Genomic DNA, 18431 nt, shown 5'->3' with positions numbered 1-18431 from the left:
ATAGTCACCTATGGGGACTATTAAAGTGTAAAAATAAAAGTTAAAAAAGTTAAAAAAATAAAGTAAAAAAAAAAAAGGGGGAAAAACCCCCCTCCCCCAATAGAAACGTAAGTTGTCCCATTTTCCCTATTTCACCCCCAAAAAGTGTTAAAAAAATATTTTATATACATATTTGATATCGCCGCATGTGTAAATATCTGAACTATTAAAATAAAATGTTAATGATACCGTACGGTGAACGGCGTGAACGTAAAAATAAAAATAGTTCAAAATAGATGCTTTTTTTTCATAACATTTTAACCCCAAAGAAATTTATAAAAAATGGATTAAAAGTTCTATATAAGCAAATATGGTATCAATAAAAAGTACAGATCACGGCGCAAAATATGAGCCCTCATACCACCGCTTATACGGAAAAATTAAGAAGTTATAGGTCTTCAAATTATGGGGATTTTAAACGTACTAATTTGATTAAAAAGTTTGAGATTTTTTTAAGCGCAATAGTAATAAAAAAAAGTATGTTATCATGGGTATCATTTTAATCGAATTGACCCAAAGAAAAATAACACATGTAATTTTACCGTAAATTGTACGGCATGAAAACAAAACTTTCCAATATTAGCAAAATTGCGGTTTTCTTTTTAATTTCACCACACAAATAGTATTTTTTTTTGGTTGCGCCATACATTTAATGGTAAAGTGAGTGATGGCATTACAACGGACAACTGGTCGCGCAAAAAACAAGCCCTCATACTAGTCTGTGGATGAAAATATAAAAGAGTTAAGATTTTTTGAAAGCAAGGAGGAAAAAACAAAAACGTAAACATTTAATTGTCTTCGTACTTAAGGCCGAAATGGGTTACGTCCTTAAGGGGTTAAATTGATCACTGAACACTGTGGTGGGGTATTTTCTTATCCTTAAACCCCCCCCCCCCCGGGATCATCATGCGTTCCACATACTTTTTCAGGGTGGACAAATCGCACCACAGCTTTGTTTCTGAGACCAAAAGAGATTCCAGTTCTAGCATTTGTATACGTAAGTCCACAGTGTCATCTGTACCTGTATTAGTCTTGTTGAATATTTGCCATATCCTCTCCGACCGGGCTTGGCAGTCTTCAGTAGATCTCGGGCATTTGCTGCTTGCCATATTGAGATATTTCTTAGACGCCAGGTGGGGAGCACGGAAACAAAAAGTCCAATAGTAGAATCCAAAGTGCTGTAGTATCCAGCTCAAAACAATTTTTGGGATACCAATTTATTTAATAAGTTTAATGTACAATATTTATATCCATTATTTGCAATCCGGAATACATTGTCAGTTTTCTACATAAGACATGCTGGACCATCTCAACTTTTCAAGAGATAGCACTGTAAGGGATAGACAGGGTCTCCCAAAGTCTCAATTTGTCAGCAGGTAGATCAGGGTTCCAATGAGGATCCCGCCGAGTAGGAATGAGTCTGCCGGTAGCGTTGAGGGAGTGGGCCAGCCGAATCCTGGTGCCCACTATGCGGCCGGTGGGAGGCCCTGGAAAGCTGGGGAGGGGCATACGGATCAATCAGGTAAGTCAGCCAGTCTGGTAGTAGTAGCAGGGGGAGATGAAGAGTAGTAAAGAAGGATGGTAAGTCCTCAGGGGTACGAAGAGTGGCTGTCATGGTGCCAGCGGTGACATGAAGGGTGAATGGGAAGCCCCATCTATAGGGCATGTGGCGTTCCTGTAGAAGGCGCAGGAGAGGTTTCATCAGTGCTCTCTGGCAAAGTGTCCTCCTTGACAAGTCTGGGTAGAGCTGTAGGGTAGCCCCATCAAAATCTATGTCACCCCGCCATCTCACTGACTGCATAATCTATTTCGGCGTGTAGCGATGAATGTGACAAATGACGTCTCTTGGATGAACAGGATCAGAGATCTATGCCCTCAGGGCGCAATGCACTCGATCAATTTCAATGTGGGTGTCAGGGGGTCTGTTGAGGAGCATATTGAAGATTCCTGTCACTGTTGTTAGGAGATCAGGGGTGCTGGTGGCCTCAGGAAGCCTGCGTATACGGACGTTATTCTTGCGACTCCTGTTCTCAACATCATCCAAGTGATTTGCCAGTGCTTGAGTCTTGGTGTCCTAAGTGCGAAGGTCTCCTGTATGTCTTTCATAGAGGACAGGACCGTTTCTTGAAAATCTTCCAGGGCCCTCACTCTCCCCTGGAGTTCAGATACATTCTGTTTGACTGATTGCAAATCCTGTCTCCAGGCATATTTCAAGTCAGAAGCTAGGGTGAACATGTCTGACTTGGTGGAGAGGAGAACCAAGAATGCTTGTAATTCATGGTGACCCTTTAACCCCTTATGGATACGCCCTGGCTTTCTGGTACTTAAGGACCCAGGACGTATCCATACGCCCGTGGGAATTTCGGTCCCCGCTGTACGCCGGGCGGGGACTGGACCGGGGTGACTGCTGATATCAATCAGCAGGCACCCCGCACAAATGCCCAGGGGGATCGGCGCAAATCGCAAGTGAATTCACACTTGCGATTTGCGCCTATTCTGGGTCATACGGGTCTATGGTGACCCGGTGACCCGGAATATAAGGGGGATAGCGGTTGTCTAAGACACCTACGATCCCCCTGAAGGGATAGGAGTGAGATGGCAGGGGTGCCACCCCTCCCATCCCTGCTATTGGTCGCCAGAAGCGATGACCAATAGCAGATCGGGGGCGGGGGGTTTTCCCCATCCTGCCCACCCACAATAGGCGGGGCAGAATGGGGAAACGAAGGGGACCGAACGCCGAAGTCCACTTACCCATCCGGAGGCTGCGGGCGACGGGGATCGGTGGACGGCGATGTCGTGCGGCAGAAGAGGACGGCTCCCTGGATCCTACGGAAGCCGGTAAGTTGATCTGGAATGCTACAGTCTGAGACCACTGTACAGTGGTCTCTAAACTCTAGCCCTCCAGATGTTGCAAAACTACAACTCCTAGCATGCCCAGACAGCTGTTTGGGCATGCTGGAATATGTAGTTTTGCAACAGCTGGAGAGCTACAGTTTGAGACCACTATACAGTGGTCTCTAAACTATATCCCTCCATATCTTGCAAAACTACAACTCCTAGCATGCCCACATAGCTGTTTGCTGTCTGGGCATGCTGGGATTTGTAGTTTTGCAACATCTGGAGGTCCACAGTTTGTAGATCACTGTGCAGTGGTCTATAAACTGTAGCCCTCCAGATGTTGCAAAACTGCAAATCCCAGCATGCCCAGACAGCAAACAGCTGTCTCGGCATTCTGGGAGTTGTAGCTGCGTACCTCCAGCTGTTGCATAACTACATCTCCCAGCATGCCCTTCGGTGATCAGTACATGCTGGGAGTTGTAGTTTTGCAACAGCTGGAGGCACACTGGTTGGAAAATACTGAGTTAGGTAACAGAACCTAACTGAAGGTTTTCTAACCAGTGTGCCTCCAGCTGTTGCAAAAGTACAACTCCCAGCATGAACGGTCTGTCAGTAATGCTGGGAGTTGTAGTTTTGAAACAGCTGGAGGTTTGCCCCCCCCCCCCCCCATGCAAAAGTACAGGGTACATTAACACTGGCAGGTTTACAGTAAATTTCCTGCTTCAAGTTTGGGCTGCGGCAAATTTTTTGCCGCAGCGCAAACTCCTAGCGGGAAACTCACCGTAACCAGCCAGTGTACCCTAAAAACACTACACTACACTAACACATAATAAAGGGTAAAACACTACATATACACCCCCTTACACTGTCCCCCCCCCCCCCCAATAAAAATGAAAAACGTATTGTATGGCAGTGTTTCCAAAACGGAGCCTCCAGCTGTTGCAAAACAATAACTCCCAGCATTTCTGGACAGCCACTGACTGTCCAGGCATGCTGGGAATTTAGCAACAGCTGGAGGCACCCTGTTTGCCAATCACTGGCGTAGAATACCCCTATGTCCACCCCTGTGCAATCCCTAATTTAGTCCTCAAATGCGCATGGCGCTCTCTCACTTCGGAGCCCTGTCGTATTTCAAGGAAACAGTTTAGGGCCACATATGGGGTATATCCGTACTCGGGAGAAATTGCACTACAAAATTTGGGGGGCTTTTTCTCCTTTTACCCCTTATGAAAAGGAAAAGTTGGGGGCAACACCAGCCTGTTAGTGTAAAAAAATAAAACATTTTACACTAACATGCTAGTGTTGCCCCATACTTTTTATTTTCACAAGCGGTAAAAGGAAAAAAAGACCCCCAAAATTTGTAACGCAATTTCTCCTGAGTACGGAAATACCCCATATGTGGGCAGAAAATGCTCTACGGGCGCACAACAAGGCTCAGGATTTGCACAGGAGTGGCTGATTTTACAGCGGTTCTGACATAAACGCAAAAAAATAAATACCACATGTGACCCCATTTTGGAAACTACACCCCTCAAGGAACGTGACAAGGAGTATTGTGAGCCTTAACACCCCACAGGTGTTTGAGGAATTTTCATTAAAGTTGGATGGGAAAATGAAAAAAAAAAAAAATTTCACCAAAATGCTGGTGTTACCCCAAATTTTTCCTTTTCACAAGGGGTAATAGGAGAAAAAGCCTCCCAAAATGTATAACATATCTGAGTATATAAATTCCCCATATGTGAATGTAAAGTGCTGTGCTGGCAAACTACAATGCTCAGAAGAGAAGGAGCGCCATTGGGATTTTGAAGAGAAAATTTGTCCGGAATTGAAGGCCACGTGTGTCTACAAAGCCCCCATACTGCCAGAACAATGGACCCCCCCCCACATGTGACCCCATCTTGGAAACTACACCCCTCGTGTAATGTGATAAGGGGTACAGTGAGCATTTACACCCCACAGGTGTCTGACAGATTTTTGGAACAGTGGTCCGTGAAAATGAAAAATGTAATTTTTCATTTGCACAGCCCACTGTCCCAAAGATCTGTCAAATGCCAGTGGGGTGTAAATACTCACTGCCCCCTTATTAAATTCTGTGAGGGGTGTAGTTTCCATAATAGGGTCACATGTGGGGGGTCCACTGTTCTGGCACCACGGGGGGCTTTGTAAACGCACATGGCCCCTGTCTACCATTCCAAACAAATTCTCTTCCCAAAAGCTCAATGGCGCTCCTCCTCTTCTGAGCATTGTAGCAGAGCACTTGACATCCACACATGGAGTATTTCCATACTCAGAAGAAATGGGGTTACAAATTTTGGGGTCATTTTCTCCTATTACCCCTTGTAAAAATGTAAAATTTGGGGAAAAAACTGCATTTTAGTAAAATAATATTTTTTTTTTCATTTACACATCCAAATTTAACAAAAAGTCGTCAAACACCTGTGGGTAGTTAAGGCTCACTGTGCCCCTTGTTACGTTCCTTAAGGGGTATAGTTTCCAAAATGGTATGCCATGTGGGTATTTTTTGCTGTTCTGGCACCACAGGGGCTTCCTAAATGCGACATGCCTCCCAAAAACCATTTCAGCAAAATTTGCTTTCAAGAAGCCAAATGTGACTCCTTCTCTTCTGAGCATTGTAGTTCGCCCGCAGAGCATTTTACGTCCTAATATGGGGTATTTCCATACTCAGAAGAGATGGGGTTACAAATTTTGGGGGGCATTTTCTCCCATTACCCTTTGTAAAAATGGTACATTTGGGGGAATAAAGGCACTTTAGTGAAATTTTTTTTTTCCATTTATACATCCGATTTTAACGAAAAGGTGTCAAACACCTGTGGGGTGTTAAGGCTAACTGGACCCCTTGTTCCGTGCCTTGAGGGGTGTAGTTTACAAAATGGTATTCCATGTGGTGTTTTCTGCTGTTCTGGCACCATAGGGGCTTTCTAAATGTGACGCCCTCCAAAAACCATTTCAGCAAAATTCACTCTCCAAAATCCCATTGTTGCTCCTTCCCTTCTGAGCCCTCTACTGCGCCCGCCGAACACTTGACATAAACATATGAGGTATTTCCTTACTCGAGAGAAATTGGGTTACAAATTTTGGGGGGGCTTTTTCTCCTATTACCACTTGTAAAAATTCAAAAACTGGGTCTACAAGAACATGAGAGTGTAAAAAATAAAGATTTTGAATTTTCTCCTTCACTTTGCTGCTATTCCTGTGAAACACCTAAAGGGTTAACACACTGAATGTCATTTTGGATACTTTGCATTTTGGATACTTTGAGGGGTGCAGTTTTTATAATTGGGTCATTTGTTGGGTATTTCTAATATGAAGGCCCTTCAAATCTACTTCAAAACTGAACTGGTCACTGAAAAATTCCGATTTTGAAAATTTTGTGAAAAATTAGAAAATTGCCGCTAAACTTTGAAGCCCTCTGATGTCTTCCAAAAGTAAAAACATGTCAACTTTATGATGCAAACATAAAGTAGACATATTGTGTATGTGAATCAATGTATAATTTATTTGGAAGATCCATTTTCCTTATAAGCAGAGAGCTTCAAAGTTTAAAAAAATGCTACTTTTTCAATTTTTTCATCAAATTTTTGAATTTTTCATCAAGAAATGAAACAATTATCGACAAAATGTTACCACTAACATAAAGTAGAATATGTCATGAAAAAACAGTCTCAGAATCAGAATGAAAGGTAAAAGCATCCCAGAGTTATTAATGCTTGAAGTGACCGATGTTCAAAAAATGGCCGGGTCCTTGAGGTATATTTGGGCTGGGTCCTTAAGCCGGAGGTGGTAGGGAAGATGACAGCATATCAGCCCCTCTGATTGGAGGATCACAGGAGGGAGGTAGGAGGAAAGGCTGCGGTTGTCCCTAGGGCCGCTGTACACATACCTCCTGTTTGTCACTGTGCCAGGAGGATGGAGCGGAGCCTTGCTCAGTGGCCACAGAGTGAGCCTTCTCTGTGCGCATACTCCCGGCTTTCTCTGTAGTTTCCTGCGCTGGTGCTGCAGCCTCCAGCATAGAAGACAACGGGGGCTGTAGCATAGTGGATACGGCAGCCCCCTCCACTGCGTGGGCAAGATGAGGGGGCTCTCCTGTCGGCTGCAGGCGGCAAGGTAGGAACATCAAAGCCATCATGTGGTTGCCCTGCTGCGCGGTCCCGCTCCCGCGCCATATTGGATTGCCCCGGCATCGGGTCTGTGGTCTCTGGAAGTGCTTGAAGCAGGGCAAAAAAGTTGGAAATAGGGGCTGCTGCTTGCTGGGGGGTTGCCTGCGGCTTACGGTGCCTCCCTGACCTTCGAGATCCTATCTGGGCAGCGTTGAGTCCCCTACAATCGGCCGTGGTCACGGAGCTCAGGCAGCCTGTGACCGTCTTCTCACATGGCTAGCCGCGCCCCTCCCTGACAGCTGTTTTATTCAAACAACGGACAATGAAAAGCTGCAACCTGCTTTATCTTGTCTTGTGCCCTCCATCATTTTAAAGCATCACACAGCCAAAATAATAATCAGGAGGAGTTTAACCGCCCTGGGGGTATGATTATGTGTGGAAATTTGTACCAAAAGCGGTACAATTTTTTGCATTGAAATTTCACATCTCCCCCCCCTGTCACATTCCCCCTCCCCCTTGTCACATCCCCCCTTGTCACATTCTCCCCCTTATCACATTCTCCTCCCCCTTGTCACATCCCCCCTTGTCACATTCTCCCCCTTGTCACGTTCTCCCCCCCTCCTTGTCACATTCTCCTCCCCATTGTCACATCCCCCCCTCCATGTCACATTCCCCTCTCCCTTTGTCACATCCCCCCTTGTCACATTCTTCCCACTGGTCACATCCCCCCCGTCACATCCCCCACTTGTCACATTCCCACCTCTGTCACATTCCCCCCTTTGTCACATTCTTCCTCCCTCCATGTCACATTCCCCCCCCGTCACATTCATCCCCCCCTTGTCACCTTGTCCTGCAGCAACACACACTAGGTTTGCCAGGCAGATTTCAAACCTAGTGTATTTGCTGCAGAACATGTCCTTTCCCCTTCAGCCAATCACTGGCTTGACACCACTGCGGCCAGTGATTGGCTGAAAAGGCACAGCTTCTGCTACCCGGCGTCCCCGGTTAAGTCCCATGGAGGATGTTAGAGTCTACTAGCGATGAGTGCGGATGCTTTCGTTGTTTCTTCTTACTGAATTATTACTCATACATCTTTTTGTATATGTCCTAGCACCTCCGTATTTGACTCAGTATCATTGGTCCAGATGACTACTATATTGCTACAGGCTCACACGTCATACTTCTGACCCTGTACTATTAGGTGGTGCCATCGGTGATCTTCTTATCCACATTCAATGGTATAGCTCTTGCTTTTCTTCAGATAGAGCACACCTATTGATAGTTATTGTGTCAAATATATAGTATGAATATGGAGACAGAGACAGCTAGCAATAGCAGGGAACCAGCTCAGGACTCCGGAAGACAGAATGCCGAAGCTGAAAAGGCACAGCTTCTGCTACCCGGCGTCCCTGGTTAAGTTCCATGGAGCATTTTAGAGTCTACTAGCGGTGAGTGCGGATGCTTTTGTTGTTTCTTCTTACTGAATTATTACTCATACATCTTTTTGTATACGTCCTAACACCTCCGTATTTGACTCAGTATCATTGGTCCGGATGACTACTATATTGCTACATGCTCACACGTCATACTTCTGACCCTGTACTATTAGGTGGTGCCATCGGTGATCTTCTTATCCACAGATTTCAAACCTAGTGTATTTGCTGCAGAACAAGTCCTTTCCCCTTCAGCCAATCACTGGCTTGACACCACTGCGGCCGGTGATTGGCTGAAAAGGGAAAGGTCCTACAGGAAGAATAATGAAGAGAGCAGGGACCGGAGCGCACAAGGGGAACGGCATCTGCAGGGACCGGGAGTAGGTGAGCAGAAGTTTTTTTTTATTTTCCTCCCGGTGGCCTTTTACACTTAGCTCAGTGTTTTTCTACCAGGGTGCCTCCAGCTGTTGTGAAACTACTACTCCCAGCATGCCCGAACAGCCTTTGGCTGTTCGGGCATGCTGAGAGTTGTAGTTTTGCAACATCTGGAGGCCCCCTGGTTGAGAAACACTGCAAAAGCTGCCCCAGGGGGAATATAAAGCCAGAACCGATCCCATTCATTTGTATGGCACCGTTCACACTCATTCCGAGTCTCAGTTTAGACGCAGGATGATTGGATTCGTCCGAGTGACACAGTCAGGGGAAGGTATCTTGCTGCATACCACCATCCATGCCGCATACCTGTAAGGCGGCTTCAGATGTCGGACCCTGTGTTTGTCTGTAGAGCACCGGAGGCATCGCAGGACAAAACGGAAAACATATTGCAAGCATCGGATTTTGCCTCCGGCGCTACATCTCAAGGACTGGTGCAATTAACCATACACAACCAAAGTGCCTCTTGCTGTTGCAAAACTACTACTCAAGGCAGCTCACAGCAGGCATGCTGGGAGTTCTAGTGCTGGAAGCACCCTGTCTTATGCTAGAGGCACCCTGTTTTGAGCAATGTTATTATTTTTTCATAAATTTTTTTGTACAACTAGCCCACCAGGATTGGCTATGCCTACCTTTCCCCACTGCTTTATTTTCTAGGTAGGCATCATCAATCCTGGTGGGCTAGAGGTCCAAAATGTGTTAAAAAAATTGGAAGTGCTTAAACTTATGGCAACTGATGGTTATGACTGTTACGCACTTTTTTAGCATCAGTCTTCCTAACATTCCTAATCTGCGCCGAAATACAAAAAAAATTATTTGTGGGGTGAAATAATTAAAAAAAAAGCAAATTTTCACTTTTGTGAGCTCCCATTTCTACACAGTGCACTTTTCGGTAAATATGATACATTCTCATTATTCTGGATTTCCATACGGTTACAAGGATACCCAATATTTTAACCCCGATAACTTTTTTTATTTTTCCGCATACGGAGCTATTTTAGGGCAAATTTTTGGCCCCATGGTCTGTAGTTTTTAGTGGTACCATTCTTGTTTTGATAGGACTTTTTGATCGCTTTTTCATTATTTTATAGTATAAAAGTGACCAAAAATACGCTATTTTGGACTTTTTTTAACCTGTATGCCATTGACTGTGCAGTTTAATTAACAATATATTTTTATAGTTTGGACATTTACGCACGCGGCGATACCACATGTTAATATTTATTTTTATTTACATTTTTGTTATATTTAAATGGGAAAAGGGGGTGATTTGGGCTTTTATTAGGGAAGGGGTTAAATCACTTTTTTTGCTATGTTATAGCCCCCACAGGGGGCTGTAACATGCAGTACATTGATCACAGCCATTGATCAGCGCTATGTCATAGCATAGCGCTGATCAATGTTCTCGGGGCTCTGCTGCTCCTGCCTGCTGGACTACGGAGAGGCAGGTAGGGATCCTCTGGTTGTCCTCTCAGCTGATCCGGACATTGAGATTATGTCGCGATTGTCCTGATCAGCCCGACTTTGATCGCGGTGTCTAAAATGTTAATGCTGGGCATCGGCCTGATCGCCAGTGCCCGGCATTAGCCATGGGTTCTTGCTGCCCTTAACAACCAGTACCCACCGGGTTTAACCCATTCTCCGCTGGTGAGAATAGTTTAAACCCAGTAAACGGGACCAGGGCGTACAGGTACGCCCGACATCCTTAAGGACTCGGGATGCAGGACGTATTGATGCGCCCTGCATCCTGAACAGGTTAAGACCATGGCCGCAGCAAAATCCACTCACAGGGGACTACTTTATGGGCAGACTGTTATGGCCTTCCCAAATTAGTTTTTTTTTGTTTTTTGTTCTAAATAAGAAAAAAAAGCTTTGAGCATCCTTAATGCATTGGAAAGCGTTAGTTACGTTAAAATCTAGGGATACATTTTATAATAAAGTGTCAGTTTTACAGTGTTTTGAAAAAGGAAAAATTGTAGCTCAATTCTTCCAAATGTCCAAATTAGAGAAAGACAAATCTAAGCTTACCCTCATGATGTATGATGTATAGATGCTTTTCTTTGTAAGGAAATTTCTTTTTTTTTGGCAAAGCTTTTTGTCTCAAGTGTTGGCTTTAAAACTGGACAGTGCTCCTGTCTCTGGCCTTTGGATGTTGTGGGAATGGGTGAACCTTCTGGAGAAAATAATTTTTTTAAGTTAATTAACGTTGAAAACTTTAGGAATTTTGAGGATCACCCATTAATTTAAGTCTATTAAGGAAATGTGTCCAGAGTGTCACCTGCACTAACTTATCTATAACAAAAGATAGAGCAGGTGACCCTGATTATCACACTACTGACCTTGTCCAATTCTGTGACGGGGATCTCCGTTAATCTTGTCCGTTACCTACAGCTACGATTAAACGCCTTTTTGGATGTCCGGAGCTTATTGACGACAACACTTCTGGTTTCTAGAATTGGGACCAAGTAAGGAGCAGCAGTGGAGACGTCACTAACCTGTGCCCATGTTCCAAGCCGCAGCTAAACACTGCAGGTTCTAGGAGCTGGGTTGACAAAAAAAAAACCTCTGCCTGTGCGCCAAAGCCGGGCACAGAGGAAGCGTAAAGGAGAAGATTACAAAATATCCTGCCATTGAACGGGACAAGGTTACGTACCATTGACATAATTTTCAACTGCACAATCTGTTGAAAAAGCTAGGTTATTGCATCGGAAAATGGAGACTGATTTAAGTTAAAGTATAAAAAAAACTAAAATAATTGATTTAACATATACTTAAAAAAAATTTGGGAAAAAATATACTCAAAACTTTTATCTTAAACATGCTAACTGCTTTAAATTTTTCTTACCCCCCCCCCCCCTCATCATTCCCCCTTTTCCCTGCTTTTCATAGTTTTTTTTTATTTTCCTTACCTGGCTGCGCTTCAGCAGGCCAGGTCAGACGGAGGGTCTTGCGGGCTATGGTCAGTGAAGCAGATGAGTGACGTCCTCTCCCAGCTTCTCTGCGCGGCATCAGTGACATCACTTTTCATTTCCTGTAGTCGCCGCACTCCAAACTCTGACTAGCGGCGGTTACAGGAAATGAAATGTGACATCCCTGATGCCGCGCAGAGGAGCCGGGAGAGGACGTCACTCATCTGCTTCACTGACCACAGCCCGCAAGACAGCAGAAGCGCAGCCAGGTAAGGAAGATAAAAGCAACTATGAAAAGCAGGGAAAAGGGGGAATGATGAGGGAGGGGAAGAATAGCATAGGAGGAACATGATAGGCGGATGATAAGACAGGGGGAAATGATGAGGGGGGGATGATGAGGGGGGAATGATGAGGGAGGGGAAGAATAGCATAGGAGGAACATGATGGGGAGATGATGAGAAAGGGTGGGGGGATAATGAGACAGGGGGAAATGATAAGGGGGGAATGATGGGGGACATGATGAGACAGGGTGGGGGATCATGAGACAGGGGGAAATGATGGTGGGGGGAGGCACTAAAGGCTTAATGTCTGTATGGCTAGTGGACGTCTATGACAGGGGGAAATAATGAGACATGGGGGGGGGATGATGAGACATGAGGGGTGGCAATGAGAGGGGTAAATGTGGCACAGGGAGGGATAAAAGGGAAGGAATGATGTGGCACCAGAAGGGACAGGACCAAACTGAGGTGCAGAAGAAAACGAAGTTGGGGGGATGATGTGGTATTTAGTCCAAGTCATTTATTTTGCATTTTATTTTTTTTACTTAAATTTCCCTGTTAAAATGGGGGTGCGTGTTATACGCCATTGCGTCTTATACACAGATAAATACGGTAACTATTTTCTCATTTCAAAGTCCTTTGCTAAATGAAAAAGCCATTTGATCATTTGCTATGTCCAAATAGTCACATTTTAGATATATCCAACACAGATGTAACCCGTCACTGTTACTTCACATATGGGAATATTCATATAACTCCTGCAGCCGTCAGACCATCTCGGTGCTCACATACAAGGTGAAATATGGATCCAGTGCAAAGATATAGAAAAATGGAGCACTCACCCGGTCTTTGATAGAGAAAAGCTTCTTTATTGCATCAAGAAAATCTTGGCGTTCTCATGTAGTGCGGGATAGCGGACAGGAGCAGGGGGGTGGGGGAGTGGGATGGGCAGTGCTCCAGTCACATTTTAGAATTGGGCAGTCTTACAAATTTACCCTGAAACTTTTGTGTTAGGGCTCTGCCCCCCGCTGTTCGCATTGCGGGATGTGCCCGTATGCGAACCCCGGATTGCCACTTACTTTCCACCCCCTCTTCTTCTGGTCCCGCTGGCCAATCTCCTACCATTGCGGGGCTCGCTCGCTTAGGAGCCCCGCTATGTTCCTCTTTTCCTGCCCATCTATGTCGGCACACGCGTCCCCCCCTCCTAGGGAGCATGCGCATGCTTTTCTAAATTTAAAGGGCCAGTGCACCAATAATTGGTGCATGTCCCAAACCTACAATATTTAGTTCCAGCACTTCCTCCTGTTCCCTGACAGATCTTTGTGCCCTAGTTGCCAAGAGAAAGCGTTTATATTGTGTCTTGCCTTGCTGTGTATCTGATCCCTTGCTATGTTTACGGACCTCGCTCCTGTGCCGCCTGCCTTCTCACCACTTGCTACTTAACCTGACCTTGTTTCATTGCCGCCTGCCCTGACCTCTTGCCGGTCCTGAATACGTCTGTGCCTCATCCTTCCTGTGCAGCATTATACCTTGGCTGCCTGTGGGGACAAGTCGTATCAGGGTTAGCGACCTGGGTGCCGCCCGCCGCAGCAAATCCATCCCGCTTTGCGGCGGGCTCTGGTGAAAACCAGTGGCACCGTAGACTCCGCTCCCTGATACGGCCCAAGCCATCTTCCTCACAGGCCAGTGGCTCCACCTACCTTAGCCGTTACATTTTGTCTTAATAAATAAGAACTGTCTGTGCAAAGTTTAAAACATTAGGAAATTTGTTCACTGAAAAAAAAGTACTTATCAGCAGTTGAAGTTGAGTTTTTCGAAACCTTTGGACAACAGTACTCTCTGATGACACTCCTTCTTGGCTCATGACCAGTCAGAAGAATTACAGATTTTCTAAAGGGATTGGCTTCTATTCCTGAGAGTTCTAAAGAAGAGCAGGGTTGTCAGCATAGAGCACGGTTGTCAAAAAGAATAGGACATATCCACTTGTTGTCAGTCTGAAGTGCAACATTCCACTTCAGCAGCTGGTACTTTATGGAATGATTTATTTGATCCTACATATTAAGTGTCGCACTGCCACAGATGCCGTGATCTGTCCTGATCACGGTATCTGATGGGTTAATGGCACATATCAGCCTAAATTGTTCACGTGTGCCCAGGGCAGTTTGAAGAAATTTGGGGGCTCCAAGCAAAATGGACATGGAGGGCCCCCCCCTTGATGTTCACGCACGTCACGCTCTAGGGCCGGCGTCAGGACGCAGTAACGCCGGCCCTTGAATGCTGGGAGCGCGACGTGAGTGAACGTCTATACAAGGCCCCCACGTTAGGTGCGGCACAGTCCCCCCCCACGTTAGGTGCGGCACAGTTCCCCTCACGTTAGGTGCGGCACAGTTCCCCCCACGTTAGGTGTGGCACAGTTCCCCCCACGTTAGGTGCGGCACAGTTCCCCCCTCGTTAACTGCGGCACAGTTACCCCCATGTTAGGTGCGGCACAGTTCCCCCCACGTTAGGTGCGGCACAGTTCCCCCCACATTAGGTGCAGCAGAGTTCCCCCCACATTAGGCTAGCAGTGTTCCCCCACATTAGGTGCAGTATAGTTCCCCGACATTAGGCAGTATAGTTCCCCACATTAGGTGCAGTATAGTTCCCCACATTAGGTGCAGTATAGTTCTCCCCAAATTAGGTGCAGAATAGTTCTCCCCACATTAGATGCAGTATAGTTCTCCACATTAGGTGCAGTATAGTTCCCCACATTAGGTGCAGTATAGTTCTCCACATTAGTATAGTCCCCCACATTAGGTGCAGTATAGTTCTCCACATTACAAAAAAGAAGATTGCAGCAGCACACATTGGTCAAAAAATTGAGGCTCTTAGCGCACTTTTTTGATCAAAAACGTGTCCCCATCCACCACAGGGAGGTGGCCTCATTTAGGATGGGAATCTAACTAACATTCTGAGCCTAACACTCAGATACCAACTCACCTCTGCTGGGCATATAGTCTCTGACTGGGTGACATGCTGGATCCATATACAATTTAAAACACCACCTGTGAGAAAGGGGGAGGGGTGCACAGCTAAAGAGGGTGCCATTCCCCTTGTGTATACTCTGTATCTGCCACAGCAGTGTGCACCCGTGTATTAGGTTGTTGTGCTGGCTATTTTTCTTTTCTATTTTGCTTGTATTTACTACACAGGGGGAATGGCACCCTCTTTAGCTGTGCACCCCTCCCCCTTTCTCACAGGTGGTGTTTTAAATTGTATATGGATCCAGCATGTCACCCAGTCACAGGCTATATGCCCAGCAGAGGTGAGTTGGTATCTGAGTGTTAGGCTCAGAATGTGTGTTAGGGTCCCATCCTAAATGAGGCCACCTCCCCGTGGTGGATGGGGGACACGTTTTTGATCAAAAAAGTGCGCTAAGAGCCTCAATTTTTTGACCAATGTGTGCTGCTGCAATATTCTTTTTTGTATACACTGTATCTGCCACAGCAGTGTGCACCCGTGTATTAGGTTGTTGTCCTGGCTATTTTTCTTTTTGCTTGTTCTCCACATTAGGTGCAGTATACTTCTCCGCATTAGGTTGGGAGTATAGTTTACCCCACATTAGGTGCAGTATAGTTCTCCACATTAGGTTGGTTGTATAGTTTACCCCACATTAGGTGCAGTATAGTCCCCCCACATTAGGTGTAGTATGTTCCCCCACAGGCATGCAGCCTCCAGCCATACAGTGTATGGCTGGAGGCTGTATGCCTGTTTACTGCCCTACTTCAGTGTTCTGACCACTGCTCCTCTGGTCCGGCCACCATAGCAGTAGGTCCCGGGACTGGAGGAGCGGTGGTCGGAGCACTGAAGCTGATGTGCCGCTGGTCACTTACCATGCTGGCCAGCACATGTCCTGTTCGCTGCTCCGCTCCTCTGCGTTGCTTTCCAATGGGCGCACATACGGGACGGGGCAATTGTCCCGTTTCCCCCCCCCCCCCCCCCGGATCTGCCACTGCATGCATTATATACACACACAACACACTGTATACATTACATACTGTACATGCATGCTTCATACACACACAGATACTGTACACATTACATACTGTACATGCATGCTTCATGCACACACAACACACTGTACACATTATATACTGTACATGCATGCTTCATACACACACAACACACTGTACACATTACATACTGTACATGCATCATACACACACACTGTACACATTACATACTGTAAATGCATCCTACAAACAATATACTGTACACATTACATACTGTACATGCATGCTTCATACACACTCAACACACTGTACACATTACATATTGTACATGCATCATACACACACACATACTATACACATTACATACTGTACATGCATCATACACACACACTGTACACATTACATACTGTACATGCATCATACGCACACACTGTACACATTACATACCGTACATGCATCATACACACACACACACACACACTGTACACATTACATACTGTACATGCATCATACACACACACACACTGTACACATTACATACTGTACATGCATCATACACACACATACTGTACACATTACATACTGTACATGCATCATACACACACACTGTACACATTACATACTGTACATGCACCACACACACACACATACTGTACACATTACATACTGTACATGCATCATAAACACACATACTGTACACATTACATCCTGTACATGCATTATATACACACACACTGTACACATTAAATACTGTACATGCATCATACACACACATACTGTACACATTACATCCTGTACATGCATTATACACACACACACACACACACACACACACTGTACACATTACATACTATACATGCTTCATACACACACACACACACACATTGTACACATTACATCCTGTACATGCATTATATACACGCACACACACTGTACACATTACATACTATACATGCTTCATACACACACACTGTACACATTACATACTGTACATGCTTCATACAAACACAGATAAAATAGATCAGTGTTTCCCAACCAGGATGCCTACAGAGGTTGCAAAACTACAACTCCCAGCATGCCCAGACAGCCTTTGGCTGTCTGGGCATGCTGGGAGTTGTAGTTTTGCAACAACTGGAGGCACCCTGGTTGGGAAACACTGGTATAGATGCACACATGCACTTTACATATAGTCATCCACAGTAGTAACACACACACCGGCACAGTACATAGACATACACATATGTACACACACTTATATATATACAAACACATGCTTATACACATATATATATATATATATATCCACAAACAGCTGCTTATACACATATATATATATATCCACACACACACGCTTATACACAAATACATGCAGGGACACCTACTATAGTCAGGCCCCATGTTGAACAGCCTCTGCGGTCTCCTTTCCTTACAGCTCTGTGCTCTCTCCTCCCCCCTCCCCCTTCTCCTGCTCAGACGCTGAAGGCTGAGAGAAGAGTCCGGGCTGAGGGAAGATACCAAGTGCAGCAGTGGTGGGGGAGCGTGATTGTGGTGAGGTGAGAAAAACTCCAAAGCTGCAAATTAGTTTATTTTAAAAACATGTCAGACATTCGGGGGCCCTCTTGTTTGGGTGCCTGGGGCCCAGAGCACAAACTCCAAGAGCAGGATTGTTAATCGCTACAGGACGGGCAAACACTGGCTGTGCTCGTGGGCCCCCAGCCAGCTCGGGGCCCCAAGCAATTGCTTGGTTTGCCTGTCCTGTAGCGACGGGCCTGCGTGTGACATGAACGGTGGTTCTCTGGCTGATGATATAAGCCGGGACCAGTGGCGGATCCAGGGGGGGGGGGGCAATGGGGCAATTGCCTCCCCCCCCCCCCCCCCGAGATTTCTGCCCCTCCCGATACTATATTAGTGATGAGCGGGAGCTGTCAGCCCCGGCTGCACTGTCCCCTCACCTGCAGCGTGTGAACCGCCGGGGACACCATTCTCTGCAGGACACCATTCTCTGCTGGACACCATTCTCTGCAGGCAAGGCAGGCTGCCTGTCAGTGCTGAGAATGCTCCGGTCTCAGCATCATTCAGTCTGCAGCCATTACACAATGCAGGGGCTGGGAAGAGATAAGCTCCTCCCCCTCTCACCCCTCTGTGTTTCCAGCATGCCGGGCTCAGCTTACTGCCCTCCACCACAGGCCCGGACACCCACCCAATGCCTCCAGACCCCCCCCTGCCCACCCTGATGCTGCCCTTCATGGTAAGTAACTTTGGGGGAGGAGGAGGAAGGGGGGGTCAGGCTCGGGAGACAGGTAAAGGGGGACTCTTATCAGTGTTTCCCAGCAGAGGCCTCTAAGGGCTCGTTCACACTGCGGAATCTCCGCTCGCTGAATTCAGCGAGCGG

The sequence above is a fragment of the Hyla sarda genome, chromosome 4 (assembly GCF_029499605.1).
Source record: "Hyla sarda isolate aHylSar1 chromosome 4, aHylSar1.hap1, whole genome shotgun sequence".
NCBI lineage: Eukaryota > Metazoa > Chordata > Amphibia > Anura > Hylidae > Hyla > Hyla sarda.
This window is presented reverse-complemented; position numbering follows the sequence as displayed.